This window comes from Sceloporus occidentalis, unplaced genomic scaffold (genome assembly GCF_023333645.1).
Source record: "Sceloporus occidentalis isolate IW3139 unplaced genomic scaffold, rSceOcc1.0.p SCAF_22, whole genome shotgun sequence".
Lineage (NCBI taxonomy): Eukaryota > Metazoa > Chordata > Lepidosauria > Squamata > Phrynosomatidae > Sceloporus > Sceloporus occidentalis.
In genome coordinates, this window is record NW_028317002.1 from 1,651,024 (window position 1) to 1,669,375 (window position 18,352).

The window sequence follows — 18,352 nt, forward strand, 5'->3', positions numbered from 1 at the left end:
ACATGCGGTTCCAGGTGCCTGGCAGGTGTTTTTTTTTTCTTTTTCATTTAGCCCTGCTGAGGGCAAGCAGCAGGATTAGGATCCAGGTCCCCCACAGCGGTGCAGGGGACCTGGATCCTCCCCTCTGGCAGCCGGTGGACGTCTGCATGATGTGTACAACCCCCGCTGCTGCCGGCACTTCTACTGGGGCTTCTATGAAGGAGCGCCGACGAGACCTTCTGGTGCTTCACCATAGAAGCCCCAGTGGGAGTACAGGCCAGCAGCAGCAGAGGTTGTCTGAGCACATTGCGCAGACATTCACCGGCTGCTGGACATGAGGATCCCGCAGCACTGCAGGGGACCTGTATCCTCCTCTCTGGTAGGCGGTGAACGTTGATGCGTGCAGACTACTTCCCCTATTGCTGGCACTTCCGCCACTGGCTGCCCTCACTAGATCCTAGGGAGTCTGGGGATGCATTGGGGGGGCAGAGTGGCATATCAGGGGGGCATAAAGCATATCAGGAGGCAGAGTGGCATATCTGGAGGGCATGAAGCATATCTGGGGGTACAGTAGTATATCTAGAGAGCAAAGTGGCATATCTAGGGAGCAGAGTGGCACATCTGGGGGCATGAAGCATATCAGGGGAGCAAAGTGACATAGTGGAGTAGAGTGGCATATCTGGGGAGCATAAAGCATTTCAGGAGGCAGAATGGCATATCTGTGGGGCAGAGTGGCATATCTGGGGCCGTAAAGAATATCTGGGGAGCATGAAGCATATTAGGGGAGCAGAGTGGCATATCAGGAGAGCAGAGTGGCATATCTGGGGCAGCATTAAGCATGTCAGGGAAGCAAAACGCATATCAGGGGAGCAGAGTGGCATATCTGGGGAGCAGAGTGGCATATCTATAAGTACGGTGCATTGTGAATTAAGGGGGACCTTAAAATGGTTATTGGCTTTCCAAATTTCTGTTTGTATATAACCTATGCTGACTATGCTGCATAATAGATACCAAAAATGTTAAATGTATGCCTGTTCATTAGATAAAATACTGTTTTGCCATTCCACTCATGTGTATTTTTTCTTTAAAAATAAGTTTTTCTTCAAAATAGCACCATACTTTAAGGGTGCGGCCTATAATCGGGTGCGGCCTATAAACGAGCCAATACGGGCCAATATATAACACAAGCCTTCCAACACTGATTTTGAAAAGCTTTAACATTCTGCATTCAAGCAATTTATCAGAATGTTATATTAGCAAATAAATGTGAGGAAAAGCACAGTTCAGCAAAGACATGTTTCCCCTGTTTTATGAACAGGATAGAGAGGGGATTATGGCAAGCCTAATGAGACCCACTCATCAAACAGGAAACATCTGTCCCCCAGACCTTGCTCTAATACAGAAGTCAAATGAAAACCCTTAACTAGAGCAGATGTTTCTTTCATGGCCTTAAAGTTGGTGGTATTGGATGCAGTTGCATAAAGGCATGTTAATTAGCTTTGTGGCCATTATTACTTATCAAATCCATCGTGACTTTTTCATGATTTTTCCTTTCTAGAGATATTTAAAGTATCAAGCTTAACATATACAATAACCAAACAATGCATTGCTTTCTAAGATTAAAAATGTCTTTTCTACACAATTTAACAATAAAGAAAATGTTTATTAGCAGTGAGGAGGTCCTTCTTTTCTGTTATTATCTACAATAAGTTTCCCTGCCTTGTTTCTGTTTTATATTTATTTTTTTAGTGACCATCACAATTTGGTTGTGCCAATTAAGTTTGTTAGGAAACTACAAAACTTCAGGCAATTTGGTTGGATGATGCTGAATATTTGTAGAACATGTATACATTTTTTTCAGCTTAAGGTTCAATGTGAAATGTTTACACTCTTTAACTTGTGTTAACTTTTAAGATGCTTTGGAATAAACAACTGACTTTGTTTAATTTTTAAGCTAGCCTAGTTGGTACCATGTACACTTACAATTCAAAATGCGCACATTAACCAACAGAAGAATTTACAAGTACATATTTGTTATGAAATATTTTGCCCTGTCTCTTGTAAAACTCAGTTTTCTTGGGCACGATGGGCATTCATCTAAATCTCTTCCAATTCCTGTAATACATTGTTAACATGAGTATCCGGTTAGGAAGGGGGAGCACAGTTGAAGTATTACATTGACAAGAAATCTATATACAAATTATTTATTAAGTTTTCATTAAAACTATTACATTGTATGTTTACAAATGTTAATACAACATATGAGAAATGTTATGCTGTGTTGATTGTCAAGTTTATTGTTTGTGATAAAACCACTTTAAATGTACAATTATCAAAGGTGTCATCTTGCAGTTCTATATTATATCTATATTAGACTGTGCATTCTGATTTGTATGAATTTCAAATGTACAAAATTTTGGTCATTCGGCAATTCGTATGAAGTCCTGAAAAAATCACGAATCAGGCAAAAAGAAAGCAAAAAAGCTCTGAATTTTCATCCGAAAATTTGTGGGTCCATATTCACTCACACTCTCTCTGACTCACTCTCTCACACTCTCATTCTCGTTCACTCTCTCTCACGTTCTCTAAAGGTTTCCATACCTTCTCTAACGACCACTTCCACTTCTGCCAACTACTTCCACATCTCCTTCTTCATCATCTTCTATTTTCTCCCTTCTCTATTCTACTGTATTTTCAATCCTTAATCTGCTATCTTCTTTCCTCATCCACATCTCCCCGACATAACCCGGGAGCAACTTGGAGGATCAGGGAGGATGTTTACTGGAGTGCCACCATATTGCCCATAGTTCACCTGAGGGTAAAATAATGACGCTTGCAGTGATGTCCTCTCCTCTGATTGGAGGATCGGAGCGGATATTACTGCTATGCTGCTATTTTGACGGAAGTTGCCACCTGGTTATGTCTGTGGAGATATGGATGAAGAAACAAGGTTTGATTAAGGATTGAAGATTGACGATGGAATGGAGAAGAGAAGAAAAAAGATGAAGAAAATGCAGAGTGAGAATGAATGAGAGTCAGTGAGAGTGTGAGAGAGTAAGTGAGAGTGTTAGTGAATGTAAGCAATGAATTTCCTTCCTGAATCAAAAATGCCCCCTAATTTTCATCAGAAACGAATGGGCAGGGATTGAAATTCATTGCCTAAAAATGAATGGGCCACAAATGAACCAAAAAGCTAGTTTGAATCGTTTTGGCCCATTTGCACATTTATTTACGTTAACCAAGTGCTACAAAATATATCACTGGTGATATTGTTGTATAAGGTTTATTTCCTGTGAAAATATTGCTCTAACTCTGAGATCATAAGCAGTCTTTTATGTGTGTATAGTATTTTAGTATGTCATTTTTTTTTGCAGTAGGTGTTATTACTAGTGCCTTTCTTAGGTAAGTTTTTTTATTATTTATTATTATTATTGGACAGCACAGAAAAAGACCGGTTCACCCCAGAGAACAATTTGCCCCTGGTTTTGCAGTAGGGGGACCTGTCAGACTAGGCCTCCCAAAAGGGAGACAGAATGGATTTTCAAATTAAAAACTTTTTAAAAAGGCGGGCTAAATCTGGAAATAGATATATTGGCTTTAATTTTTTTTCTCACTCCTGATTAGCAGAAAATAAATACCCAATGGTAGAGTTAGACGTAGACGAAAATCTGTGGTGTATATATTCAACTCAGGTCTTAAAAGTCATAATTTAGCTCATAGAGTTCTGTCAAATACTCAAAACACCTAAACATAGGACTATAGGACACATCAAAACAACCTTACTCACCTTTTTCATGGTGTTGGTACTTATCTTGTACACAATGATCTGTATTGTTCTATATATGACTACATATTAAAATGATCAACTGTGTGTATCCCCTGTATTTATAAATATTTTTTTTTTCTGAAGAGGAATCACTTGATTCGTTTTTCTCCTCCATCCATATGTATACAAATATATATTGAATAATTCAATATTCCCCTTCCATTTATTAGTGTCTTTTATAAGTTTTTCCCGTTACGGCATCATATTGACATATACCGTAAATTGACAATCCCCCAACACGTGTCCCTCGGTACCCAAAAAAAAAGACCGCAATAACAACCAATTTGGTTTAATTAATTACCATATTTTTTCTTTATAAGACACAACAGCACGTAGATCCTTCCTTCTATAGAGAGGGATGCAGAAGAGGATCGGTACATCGCTACACACACTCACGGACCTCTAAGAAGCACTACGCGATGACGCCACATCACAGAACGAAAAAGACGCACGGAACGAAAAAGACGCACACGGGATGCCCGAGGGAACACAAAAGGAAGAACACAACAGAACCGGAAACAAACCTCCTGAGGAAGCCATGCAGTGGCGAAACGCGTCGAGGATTATCTTTTTGGACTACACTTTGATTTTACTTGTTCTTTATATCTCAGTACGGACATTTTTTTTACTTTTTTATACCTATTATCGGACCACATTTGTCATTATTTGCAAAGTGTTTTTCTCCGATTTATTGTGAGGGCTGAGTCCCGGAATAATTTTTTTATTTAACTTAACAGATCATGGAACATATAGTATTCTCTTTATAAATTATTGCACACACCATTTAATTTATTCACACAGTAATACACTCATTATAATCAATTGACACTTGATTCACACAAGCACGGGTACTTTATTCAAAAAACGGATACCGGAGCAGAGAGGAATTATTTTTCCAAGACAAAGAGGCATCCAGGTTCTATTGGATTCACATCAGGAAACCCACCAGAGACCACTGCAACTCCAGGAAATACATCAGATATGCTTGATATATCCATCTAAATGTGAGTGCAACCCATTATTGCGCATGTACTAGTTTTAAAAGATATCACCCTATGGTAGATATATTTCTTTTCTTCTATGTCCGTGGGGTTGATGAATTGACACACATACCAAGGAGTTTGCATTTGGAAGCCTGAATGACTCATATATATTTAATTAAGACCGATGGTTACAAGCACCCCTAGACAGAAGTCTTGTAGGCCTCAGCCTAGTCAGCTTGGGCCAGGATGTGTCACTGGAGCAAGGTTAATGATTCACAAGTCAAAGTCAGGAAAAAGGGACTATTAAGCTCAGGTTAAAAGTGCAAGAAGTCCCAAGACCAAAAGGCAAACCAGCTGACCACAGGTCATTGTGTGGAGCAGGAAGGTGAACACAGATAGTAATTACCCGCAGTAGCTACTGGCTATACATCCCAGAATACAGCTTCAGCACCTAAGATAAAGTCTACCACATAACTCCCTCTGGTGGTCATCCAGCAATCAGCGCAAATATACAAATTCTAGTGCAGTTCAAGGTTGATCAAATGTCTGATACTCCTATGTCTCATGCTAAAGTTTCTAAACAAATGTCTGGTGAGCCATTAATGCAGCTGAACCAAATACATTAGTGTGAGGATGTTTGCTAATTACACACATTGTCATGCTACAAAGGCAGTTAATATAATAATTCTTTATTATTTTATATAGCGCCATCAAAATCTGTAGCGCTGTACAAAGGGTGGACAGGACAAAACAATCTAGTATCACACTGTAGCTTACATGATTTACTAATAAAGTGTGTTATTGAAGCAGTAAATAATAAAATTACTTATTTGCCATGCAATATACCAGTATATGGTTCTTTTGTTACTTGATTTTGAAGTAAAGCTGTCAGTACTGACCTAAAGTGGGACTTAATTGTGTGGTCCCAGTCTTTTGACATGTGTTATTTCACCTTGCAAACAACAGATTGTTGATGTTTTAATGGAATTCACATCAGTGAAAAATCACCACAGAAGTAATTGTATCAGGGAATGGTAGGAAGGGCAGGATAATAAAACATTAGTAATAAGGACATTTTCTTGGCTCAGCCATCCTAATTTTAAAGCTGTAATGGTTATCTATAGATTTAATATGAATGAGATTGTGGATAACCCAAATCCATAAGGCAAGACCAAGGACCAAACAAGTTGGGAGGTTCTTACAGCACCAAAAAAAGGGCAAACTATATGGGCTGAATTGTTCTCTCATCAAATTGTATATTTCTATGTATGTTTCTATTTATCTTAAAGTTTCCTAAGTTGAGCCATAATTGTAATCATGTGAAAATCTTAGAACCTTATTAAATATGAGTTAACACAAAACACAAAAGGATAATAGAAAGCTGAATATCAAAACGTTTAGTAAACATGTTGTTATACCACTTAAGTGACCCCATTTTATAATTAAATTATTAAGGATCTTTCCATTTCAAATTTTTTATTCATTATTCATCATATAAGTCCAAGGAATGAGACCCCATGAGAACGCACCTTTATAATCAAGGTATTTACCCTGCTAATTAGGTTTTATTTTACTTCCCACACAGAAAGCAAAATGGTAGCAAAATGGTTTAGCCGGGTCCTGTCTATCCTGCATTATATTTTACTGTAAAAGGACATAAATATGAGATCGTTTTACTTTATCCGGAAGTTGTTTCATCTCGTTTTTCTGGAAGTTACAGCTGGTGTACCTTTAATATGAACAACTATTTAAAGATTTGAGCTACTCATTCTATGTTGTTGAAACTAGTAGCTAATTTAGATATATAGGCAGTTTTTTTTATATAAAAGTTTCTATATTTTAGTCACCAGATAAGGAATTAGTGCTTAACGTTGCTTACATCTCTGACAATCGCTGCTCGCTTTGCAAAAGCTAGATAACATGAATATCCCATTTGCCAGAATCTATCATTTTCTTAATTAATTCCTCTGGGTAAATCACCCAGTATATCAGATTCCAGTCTTCCTATTGCTGCCAAAGATGTAATAATATCAGTTTTATTCAAATGTATTGTTTTTCTTTCAAACCGAAGCAGTATTTTGTTTAATGAAATTCAAGATAGGACAGTTTTCAGTTACTACGATAAAGGTTCCTTTTTTTTTTATCAACATTTAAAAGGATTCAGGCAATCTGTTTTGTTCTCTTAGTTATTGTGCTTAGCAAAGCAACAGCAGATGTTTGCAAGGAAGCTTTACATGCCTAAAAATAGAAAAGTGGGGAAAAGTGCTGTCTTTATATTGGAAATATTTCACTCTATTATCTACAGAGTTTTTGCAATAATGCTGCTATCGAGCTTATAGCAGCTGTTAACTTCCTTCCCCCACATTTCTATATATTATATTATCACATTGCAGAATGTGGAGTTGATGTTTATGCCATTAAACACGCATTATTAAATAAGTGTCACTTCATGATTGTCTGACAGATGAGCATCTAACAGGAATTGTATGTATTGATTACAGACAAATTAATGTTTGTAAGCGTTCAGTATGGCAAAATCTGTGAAATTTCTTTAAGGTTATTTAATTTGTCTGCCATCAGCCTGTTTTACCAACATCACAAACCATTGTTTTTGCTGTTTGATAGGGTAAAGTGTAAAAAAAAGTGTGTAGGTGAGTACTTTTAAATGCTTCAAATGGAAATGTAGCCAAAAAATTGGGGGGTGGTCTCATAGATGGTTATAGCTATGATTGATGGAGCCAACAACCTGTGGAGTTTTTTTTCCTTTACTTTTTGCGGCTCATTTACCATAGTTGTGCCTTAGTAATATACTTATACTACCAGCAAAACCTTTTATTGTTGGACAACACAAAACAATAAATCATTAATATTGGTGGACAAGAGTGTGCAATAGACTTGTGCAAGCGGACCAAAAATAATTTGGCCAAATTTTTTCTTTTGTTTTTGTGGTTAAGATATACTTGTGTCTGAAACAACTCTGAGAGCAACTCAACTAAGAAGAGCCAACAGCTGTGAAGAGTCCAGGTGCAGACCTCCTTGCTCACTTGTACCTCAAAAGATCCAACAGGGCTAAGCCTAGGGTCACTGACTCCTGGGTGCAATAAGTTAGTGCGCCATGTGAGTGTGGCTATATTGGTAACTCCTCCTAAAAAAACATAATACTTCTAATCACACCCATTTTCCAGTCATTTTCCACCTATTTGGGCCTACAACTTCACCAAGTAACATCCCACAGCGTCGGACCCCTAAACAGCTTGTCAGTACGATCTTTGCCCCCAAACAACTTACCAGTACCATCTTTATCCCAAACAACTTACCAGTTCCATCTTTATGTCCATATAGTCTGTCAGTGTCATTTTGTGTGTCCAAACATCTCATTAGTGCCATCTTTCTTCCAAACAGCTTGTCAGTGCCATATTTACCTCAAAACAGTTTGTCATTGACATCTTTCAGCCCTAAACAGCTTGCCAGTGTCATTTTGTGCCCGAAAAGCAGTGGTGTCGCTACAGGGGGGCAATTGGGGCAATTGCCTGTCGAATTTGGAACCACCCATCCAGGGCCGGACTGGCCCACCGGGATACCGGGGGATTTCCCGGTGGGCTGCTTGGTCCAAGGCAGTAGCGTACCTAGCAGGGGGCGGGTGCCGCTCATCAGGGGGGTGCCACCACGGCGGCACCCCTCCAGAGATGGACAGTGAGGAGCAGTGTCAGGACTCGGATAATCAGGTCGGGTAGGAGCCCATGTGCAGGGGATACTTGGGGTCCGGTCTGTAACCCACGATGCATTATTATATAAACAAAGACACCACAAGCAGAAATCTAGTTAATGCAATGTATTGTATGTATTGTGACGGGACAAGCAAATAAGGGTTATACAGTCTGTTAGCAAGAAACCGGACGTATGGCAGGATAAATAAATACCGGTAATAAGTCTTTTGACAGGCAAGGAGCCCACTTGGAAGGGCACGAAAGGCACGGAGCCCACTTGGAAGGGTACGAAAGGCACGGAGGCCAAAGCAGGGAGTCCACTTGATAAGGACACAAAGCAGGTAGTCCACTTGATAAGGACACAAAGCAGGTAATCAGGAATGGCACAGGTACAAAGCCACAGACTTCAATACAAAGGCCCTAACTGAAGGGCAGAGCTGGATGAAGTAGCCAGGATTGAATCCCGGAAACAAGGCGCAGCTAGATGTATTGATTAGGTCTCAACTCAGGTAATAAGGTACACCTGACAGGAAGGACAGGACACAGAAGAAGAAGAGCCAAGAGGAAGAATGAAGAGAAGGAGGAGGAAAAGTGACAGAGAAAAGCTAGGAAAACATTCAGTGAGAGTGGATTAGTAAGTGTGTGAGAGTGATGGGTGTAATGCTGCAGTTTATGCTCAATGGGGGCTAACATGGCATAGGGAGGCTGTAATTACATTCCTATCATGCCCAGGTTCCAGTATGTACTGGCTGCCTGGGCATGATCGGAGTGTGATAATGTTTTTTTTTTCTCCAATTTTGGTGTGTTAACCACACTTTTATTAAAAGTAACAAATTAAATAACAATATTAATATATATATATGATTGCTAACAGCAATCACACTCCTATCATGCCCAGGCAACCAGTATATGGTAGAACCTGGGCATGATAGGAGTGTGATTGCTGTTAACAATTATATATATATATATATATATATATATTAATTGTGGTGTATTACTTTTTAATTAAAGGTTTTTTTTGTTTTTGTTTTTAAAGATGGGGGGTCATTTTCGTTTTCGGCCAAGTGAATGCTGAATTTTCGGTTTCGATCCAGAATTTTCATTTCGGTGCATCCCTACTATATCCTAAGCCAGACACCGAAGTGGTAGGCCTACACCACATCAATGTTTGGCTTAGTATATAGTGATAGGGGTTATGCTGCATTTTTGGCATTGTCTGGCTCAATGTATAGTGATAGGTTTTATGCTGTACCACCGTCAATGTGTGCCTCAGTATATAGTGATAGGTGTTATGCTGTACCACTGTCAGTGCGTGCCTCAGTATATAGTGATAGGTGTTATGCTGTACCTCCATCAATGTTTGCCTCAGTATATAGTGATAGGTGTTATGCTGTACCACCGTCAGTACGTGCCTCAGTATATAATGATAACAGTTATCCTGTACCACTGTCATTGTTTGCCTCAGTATATAATGAAAACAGTAATGCTTTACCACCGTCAATGTCTGCCTCAGTATATAATGAAAACAGTTATGCTGTACCACCGTCATTGTTTGCCTCAGTATATAATGATAGCAGTTATGCTGTACCACCTGTCCTGGTGTGTGTGTCTGGGTGGCAGTGTGGCAGAGCCTGTCCTGAGCATTGTCAGTGTGGCAGAGCCTGTCCTGGTGTGTGTGTCTGGGTGTCAGTGTGGCAGAGCCTGTCCTTGTGTGTGTATTTGGGTGTCGGTGTGGCACAGCCTGTCCTGGTGTGTGTGTTCAGGTGTCGGTGTGGCAGAGCCTATCCTGGTGTGTGTGTGTGTTTGGGTGTCAGTGTGGCAGATCCTGTCCTGGTGTGTGTGTTTGGTCATCTGTTTCCTGGCACTTAACTTACAGTAGGAACTATTTCATTTTTACTTATCCAGAGATAAAACACCCTCCTGAATTTGTAGTGACTTCAGGGGACAAGCTTTCAAGGCACAGAAATAATTTAGTGGAAAAGTTAAGGTATTGTGTTATTTACTCTTTAATATTTATTTCAAGGATTAGTCGCACTAAATTGTGGTTTCAGGCTTCCCATGTTGAATGACCAAGTATTATGTTAGTCCAATAATAAAAGTATCATTACATAGCACATTACTGTATATATATACTGTATATATAGTATGTCTTACCGGAAGGAAACCAAGCTGCAGGAATTGAACACGCTTGCTCAATACGGAACACGCACTGGGAGGCCTGGAGTTGGTAACAGGAACTCTGGCGGTGTAACCGTAAGCACAGGTGGTCGGGAACAAGCCGGGGTCAGGATACCAGAAGTCACAATAGCTGTTTAGCAAGCTGGGGTCAGGATACCAGAAGTCACAATAGCCGTTTAGCAAGCCGGGGTCAGGATACCAGAAGTCACAATAGCCGTTTAGCAAGCCGGGGTCAGGATACCAGAAGTCGCAATAGTCGTTTAGCAAGCCGGGGTCAGGATACCAGTAGTCACAGAGAAGATCAGGAACACAGATAGGCTCAGAGAATAGCAGGAACATCCACAAGGGAGCCACAGTGCAACTGAGCACCGGCATAACTGAGAGAGAGCTTTAAATAGCCCGGGGGCGTTCCTGAACGTCGGGCGCGTAACTGCGTCTTCCGTCGCCATAGCGACGCAGTGGAATCCAAGAGGCGGTCCGCCTCATAAATATTCATGAAGCGGCCGCTCTTGTGTGTGGCCGCTTCGTGTCGCAGTGAACGGCGTCCCTGCAGGGGAGAAGAGGAGGATGTCTGCCGTGTCCCCGAGTTAAGTGCCTTACAATATGTATGTACAGTTTTGAATATGGTATCTAATGTGCCCCCCCTATATATTGTTTCTAGAGTCGCCACTGCCAAAAAGGGGCAGTGCAGGGGGTAATCATGTCACTGACAACTTGTTTGGGCACAAAAAATCATTACACTGAATGTGTCAGTGACATCCGATTTTAAAGAAGGTCTGGGGTTATTGGTGACCTTGCGAAAAGGAAATTTGCTCTGCGTTTTGGTTCTGGACTGCCCTTATGGGCAGGATCAGGCTAATATGCTAAGGAAAACGTTTCCTCTGTATTGGCACAAGGGAGCCAAAACCTCATATGCTTATAAAACATATCTAATTTAGACACGTTTTAGTATAAGTTCAGTAAATTATTTCATACATATAAGTAGTCCCCTCTCATGCTTGCATAGGAAATACCTGTGAGTACACTAACAGAAACAAAACTTAATAGTTAATACTATTGCTAATTCACATAATCATCAACAATAAATACATAAAAAAACAACCCTGACTAACTAAATGTGAATATATGCATCAGAATAAACCAAACTAACAAAAACCTCCCCACAATCAACAATCAAGCCAGCAGGAGAGCACCAATTTTTTTGTGATCTTGAGCTCTACAGGTAACTTTCATTCCAGTACCTCTTTAATGTAATCAAATGAAATTATTTCAAATATTTTAATATGTGTTAACACAAGAAGAAAAGCTTATTTGTTTACAAACTTTGTAAAAAAAGATGTTAATTATGACACATTTTCAGGTTCTTTTCTCATTTTATACTACCTTGCCTGCTTACATAAAAATAAATTCATCAAGACAATGTGTTTTTACTCTAACAGTAGTTATTCAATCTTCACCCTCAGTGTTATAGTTTTCCACAATAGATGCATTATTAAATTGCTTGAAAGATGGGTGGAAAAAGAAGGTTCACAGAAATGGGCACAAAGTACCATAATAAAGCCATTTTTACGTGTTCTAGATAGTTATTCCTATTTAACCTCTACTACTTATCTACCACCTTCTCAGTAAAGTGCATTATATATAAACTTCTGACCCTCTATTTTTGCATAATAAACCCTTGTACATTTCTCATCCTTCCCTTTTGCACCATGGTAATTCCTTTATGCATTTAAATGTTACGGTGACTTTTCCCCTTTCTCCTTCAAGCTATGCACATGATTGATTTAGCTGAGCGTTTAGTCTTTCAGCACCAACAAGTTCCTCTGATTTCTAGCAAATCTGCAACATAGGGAATATAGTTTGTACTTTAATTGAATAGTTTGTAGTCTAGCTGTGAAAGTGTCAGTACATCAGATCCAATGAAAGGGATTGAATAAGATAATGAGGAATATTAAAGTGATATGAAACTTTATTTTTTTAAATTAAGAAATGTATTATCCAAACATTACTGATATTACTAGTAAGGATTGCACAATCATTACCTTAAGCATTTGATTTAAAAAAAAACTATTACTTACAATACCTGTTTTCTCTCTTCTACACTATGGATGTCAGCACTCAGCAGTACCTATAACACACTAGATCTTCAGAAGTGAGGATCTGACAGCTATTAAGGGAACTGCTGGAACCTGAACCGTCAGAGAGAGAAAGCTGATAGCAGGGGGTGATCAGTAGTATCGTAATACTTTTCATTTTATCTAAATGCTTAATAAATTAAGTTTTACATACATAAGTGAATGTACAACTTTAAAAAGATCAAAGATCACATTTTGTGCCCCCTTGTTATTTACCCAGAAGAGAAGGTGAAGAATTGCATTGAGGATGAAGTTCTTTCTATAACTAAAGAAAATCCAATTACTATATTGCGCACAAATGCCTTTTATTTTTGGGTAATGTAGAATATACCATACATATCTGGACCTAAATGATTTGCAAGATCAGAAACAGCATGGTTTTACTGCAGGAAAATCTTGGCAAACGAATCTGTTTTTTTATTTGATTGGGTAACTAAAATAACCCAGACAGGAGCAGTAGATATCAGTAAAGTATCTGCCACTGTCCTTTATGTGTTAGGTTTTGGATGTTAAAATAGTTGAATGGATAATGTAATGATTGACAGGAGATAAAAGTTTGTAGTTGATGGTGGCTATTTACAGGAAGATCTTGCTGTTTAAGGTCGGATTATATAAGGAGAGGAGTTTTTTTAGAATCGATAAAAATCGATTTGACTAATCGATAATGAAAATCGTTGTCAAAGGTAAGTTATGTCTTTTGCAGATGCTATGAAGGTCTGTAACAGGTACATATACCTGGTAGACCAAGCCATAAGAAAGAAAGATAAGAAAGCAATAAAGTGTCAGAAAAGGCAAACAAGATGTTGGGTTGAAAAGCTAGAGGCATTAGGAGCAGGAAGAGGGAGGTGGTTCTGGAGACCCCAAATCAAAATGTATAGCTTGGAGGAAACAATAGAGAGAGGAGATGCTATAGTGTCATATCCTTTTTTTATCTACTATTGACCGACTGGTGCACCGGTGACTACAGCCTGCAACTGTAAAAGAGGGGGCTTGGAATCCAAAGCAAGGTGGGAGCTGTTTTGTTTTTGTGTGCTGTAAGGGTCTTGGCATCTGAGACAACGTGAGAGGTCATGTCTTGGGGCGATATCACAACCATTTCCAGAAGTGGTGGGCAGAGCAAGGAGGCACAGGATCATTGAGCCTTGCGGTTCCAGTACATCCCTAACTTTTAGGCATAGGAAAAGAGTTGCTGGGTAATAGAAGGTATACTTAAAGTACTAATTGTGCATAGGTTCCACACATGTCTGGTTGCTCCCCTGACTTTAGTCATCATAAAACTAGCCAGACGGAAATGTAAAATAACTTTCCAGTGATTATTTTAAATTGTTTCTTTTTTGGTTGACTTTGACATTATCTTACATTACTTATCAAAGTACAAAGTGAAATTAAAGCTGACAAATAGGAAATGGAATAAATTACATATTTTTTTATCTGATTTAAGAATATTCTTTCTTAATTTCAGATGTAAGGTGCTTTGTAGAGTGTAATATCTTATGTAATGCAGTAGTATATTGATCTGATAAGTGATTCTAGAGCATCTTTATGGAATTGCTGAGGTCTCTTTATCACACTATGAGATGGAAATATTTTTACATAAGGCATGAGATTTATCATTGTGGACATCTTAATAACTTAATGCACCGTTCAAAGCTTTAGCAAACTATTTAAACTAAAAGCCATTGGTAATGAATAAAATAGATTTGTTTTCCATGTCATGATTATGAAAGGCACAACCGCATACGGTTTTCACACACAAGCTCCATTCTTGTTTGTAGTGGCACATTTTCCCAATGTATGCATGCAACAACTGATCTGCTTCTTATTACTATTAATGGAATGTTTGCAATCAAGGTCATTGTGAGAAGTGTTTTAATATAATATATAATAACCCTTTCATGACCGGGATTTCTCCATAGTGACTAAAGCTTTTTTACCATTTCTACCATATATTTGTTCAATTGTGATTGAGTTTTTTGTGTTTAGTGACAAAAAGCCTCCACTGTACAAAGCAAGAACAAGCAAAATAAGATGCATGTATACGGATATGGAGATGCCTAACACTAAGATACACACAGACCCAAAGCATATCACTTTTTGGTTCCTTAATCATGGTTATAAGAGTTACCATTTTTTTATCCCAGGGGTTTAATCCCATCAGATACCAGACAGCCCGGAACCTTCATACAGTTCTATTGCCAGCAATGTCCACCCAACAAAGAGTCACTATTTCAGGGTGATGCCGAGGGAGCAGCGTCAATCCAAGGGTACCAATGGAGAGCTCAAAGCCCGAAGCTGTTACGATCCAAAAAGCGTTGTGATCCGACGTCAGGACCCTGAGCCCTAAACTCTTCGTATTCGTCTGCATGGGGAAAAACATCTTCGTATTCCACGAATAATTGCCCGTTCCTCTGTTCGGTTCAGGCGAATATTCGTGCACATTCTTCATGTTCGTTTTTTGCCGTTTTTTGTAGAAGGGGTTAATACAGGGTTAACGCGCTATGCACTACGCAGCAGCTTTTGGTGCCAGGATTTTAAATGTCCGTACGAGTAACTCTATTGGTCGCCGGCAGGGGCCTCCTCTGCCATCAACCAATGAAGTGCACCTGTACTTCAATGGTTGATGGCAGACGAGCCCCCTGCTGGGGATCAATAGAGTCGCTCGTACAGTCTTTTAAAATCCTGGTGACGCAACTTGGCCGGGAGAGACCACTGGCAACCAATAGAGTTGCTCGTATGGACCTTTAACTCTTGGAGCGGGGAGATGTTCCCAGTCAGGAGTTAAAGGGCTGTGCGAGTGAGTCTATTGGTCGCCTGCAGGAACTTGGCCTGTCTCCCCGCTCCAAGAGTTAAAGGTCTGCCGTGAACCTACGGATTTCCATAGGTTCTCCGTGGGGAGTTAAAGGTCCATAAGAACGACTTTATTGAGTCGGTCGCATGGCTCTTTAACTCCTGACGCGGAACTTGGCCTGGGGAGACCATTGGTCTCTCTGCTCCAAGAGTTAAAGGTCTATATGAGCGACTCTATTGGTCACCGGCAGGGAGCTCCTCTGCCATTGTTTGATGGCTGACGAGCCCCCTGCCAGCGACCAATAGATTCGCTCATACAGACACTTAAAAAATCTGCAAGATTAGCACAGGCTCATGGTTTAGTGAATTCATCCCCAAATCATCACGTACCATCTTAAATGTAAACGGCATACTGCCCAATTGTCTTATACGCCACTATAAGTCACCAGGACAATAAACCCCACACTAAGGTATATCACATCAGTGCTAAACACAAAGGGATTTGTTTACTAAGATGCTACTATTAAATAGCAAATAATGTATGACTAGATTTTAAATATACAAGTCAAAGCCTGCAGAGAACTGAATGTGTGCTAAAAACATTTCTGTGTAATTATAGTTTGTCATTTCTTTAAGAGTAGCCAATGACACCTTAATTCCGTTTAAGATGAACTTACCAGAAGGGCAAACTTACTGAGCCATCACCAGCAGAATACCAAGCAGGGCTGTAAACTCCAAAACACATAATCAGAGCATTTTCTTTTTTATTGCGCATTATGGAATGCAGAACAGACATAAATGGATTTTAAAAAAAGGTTGAAGGGTAAAACTATGACTTGATAAATATGTCATCCGAAGGAAAGATAAAAAACATGTAAAGAGCCAAAGAAGAGAGAGGTAAATGGATACTTATAAAAAGACATTTAGGGACATTTGCATTTAAATGAAATGATACACAGTAGTAAAATGTAAACAAATGTGAGGATAAAAAATATAGGAAATGGGAGATAAGGAAGAGTGAAAATGCTTCCTTAGAATAGTGGATATAGAAAACTGCAGGTGTCTGCATGAGCAGAACTGATTTTCCTTGCTAGAATTAATACTCAGCCAGGTGTAGGACAGCACATGATACGTGCTTAATTTTTAATGTTTCACCTGGCAAGATCGTTCTTACAATCTTACAACAATAATTTCAGTGCTGATGAAGAATACTAGTAAAAATAAACACCCGGGGAGGGGTAATGATAACTGATCATAGTGTTTCACCCTGGTTGGTGTGACTGGACTAAATAAACAGGGATAACCAGAAAGCTAAACTGTTTGCATTCTGATTCCTTGATTAATCAATATACCTAATCCACACAAGACAAGTAAATTTGTGCCTGGATAATGCAAATAAGCTGAACTCAATGGGAAAGTTAATTAAACTCACTGAAGCCTAATTTGATTTGTTATAATTTATATGCCATTGCATTTGTTTCATAACTGAACAACTGAAAAGCCTTAATTTATTTGTAATTGTAGGTCTGACAGCTTTAGGTAATTTCTTCCCCCTCCACTGAAATAGTATGTTATCAAAATTTAACTGGCTGTTAAATTTGGTTTAGTTGGTGTATGTTTGTCACTTTTAATTAGACACAACTGTCTGTCTGTCTGTCACATGTGTACCTTATTCCGCAGCCACCAAGTGGTTCTTCATACTAACAACAGGGCCGGCCCAAGGTAAAATGCGGCCTGGGGCGAATTTTAAAACGCCGCCCCCCCTTATCTACCCTTCCTCTCCGTCCCTGCCGCCCCCCCTTCTTGTACTTACCTTTCAGCAGTCCTGCGGCGAGTCTCCCTGTTCGGTCTCGGTGCCGGCTTGTAATTCTGAGCGCCGGAAATCTTCCGGCACTCAGCATTACAAGCCAGCACTGAGACCGCAAGAGAGCGAGGGGCGCCGAGCGGGTACTGACAGCTTGGTAAGCGAAAACCACTCGGCGCCCCTTTCTCTCTCTTTCGCTTTATAAAAAAAAAAAAGGTCTTGGAGCGGCAAAGTGCCGCCCCTTCAAGAGTGCCGCCTGAAGCGGTTGCCCCACTCGGCTCCATTGTCGGGCCGGCCCCCATTACCATTTTCCTACTTGGTATTGAGACCGCGAGAGAGCGAGGGGCGCCGAGCGGGTACTGACAGCTTGGTAAGCGAAAACCACTCGGCGCCCCTTTCTCTCTCTTTCGCTTTAAAAAAAAAAAAAGGGCTTGGAGCGGCAAAGTGCCGCCCCTTCAAGAGTGCCGCCTGAAGCGGTTGCCCCACTCGGCTCCATTGTCGGGCCGGCCCCCATTACCATTTTCCTACTTGGTACCAGTAGGATAGATTTACCAGCTGTCTCTATTAACCAGGGATGTTTAAAGGTACAGTTGAATGTCTGTGACATCCATATTAAAGAAGTAAGTATTCTGTGAGTACTTAAGTATCCATTTTTTCAAAATAAAAAAAAAATTGAACACTTGAGGTAGAAGCAATTTTGGCGGAAGCTCCCGCCGGTTTATGGCCACAGAGATGCTGAAGAAGATAGCAGATTGAAGACAGAAGAAAAAAGAGAAAGCAGAAGCTAAGATATTGAAGATGAAGAAGAAGATGCTGCATCGGTTGGCTATCAGGTCCCGCCGCGGTACTCCCCTCCTTCCCGATTGGTGCCGCGATCTCCCTCCTTGCATCGTGGTCCTCAGGACGGCTAGAACGCGAGGGGAGGGCCGTCCCAACAGAGACGGAGGACTTGT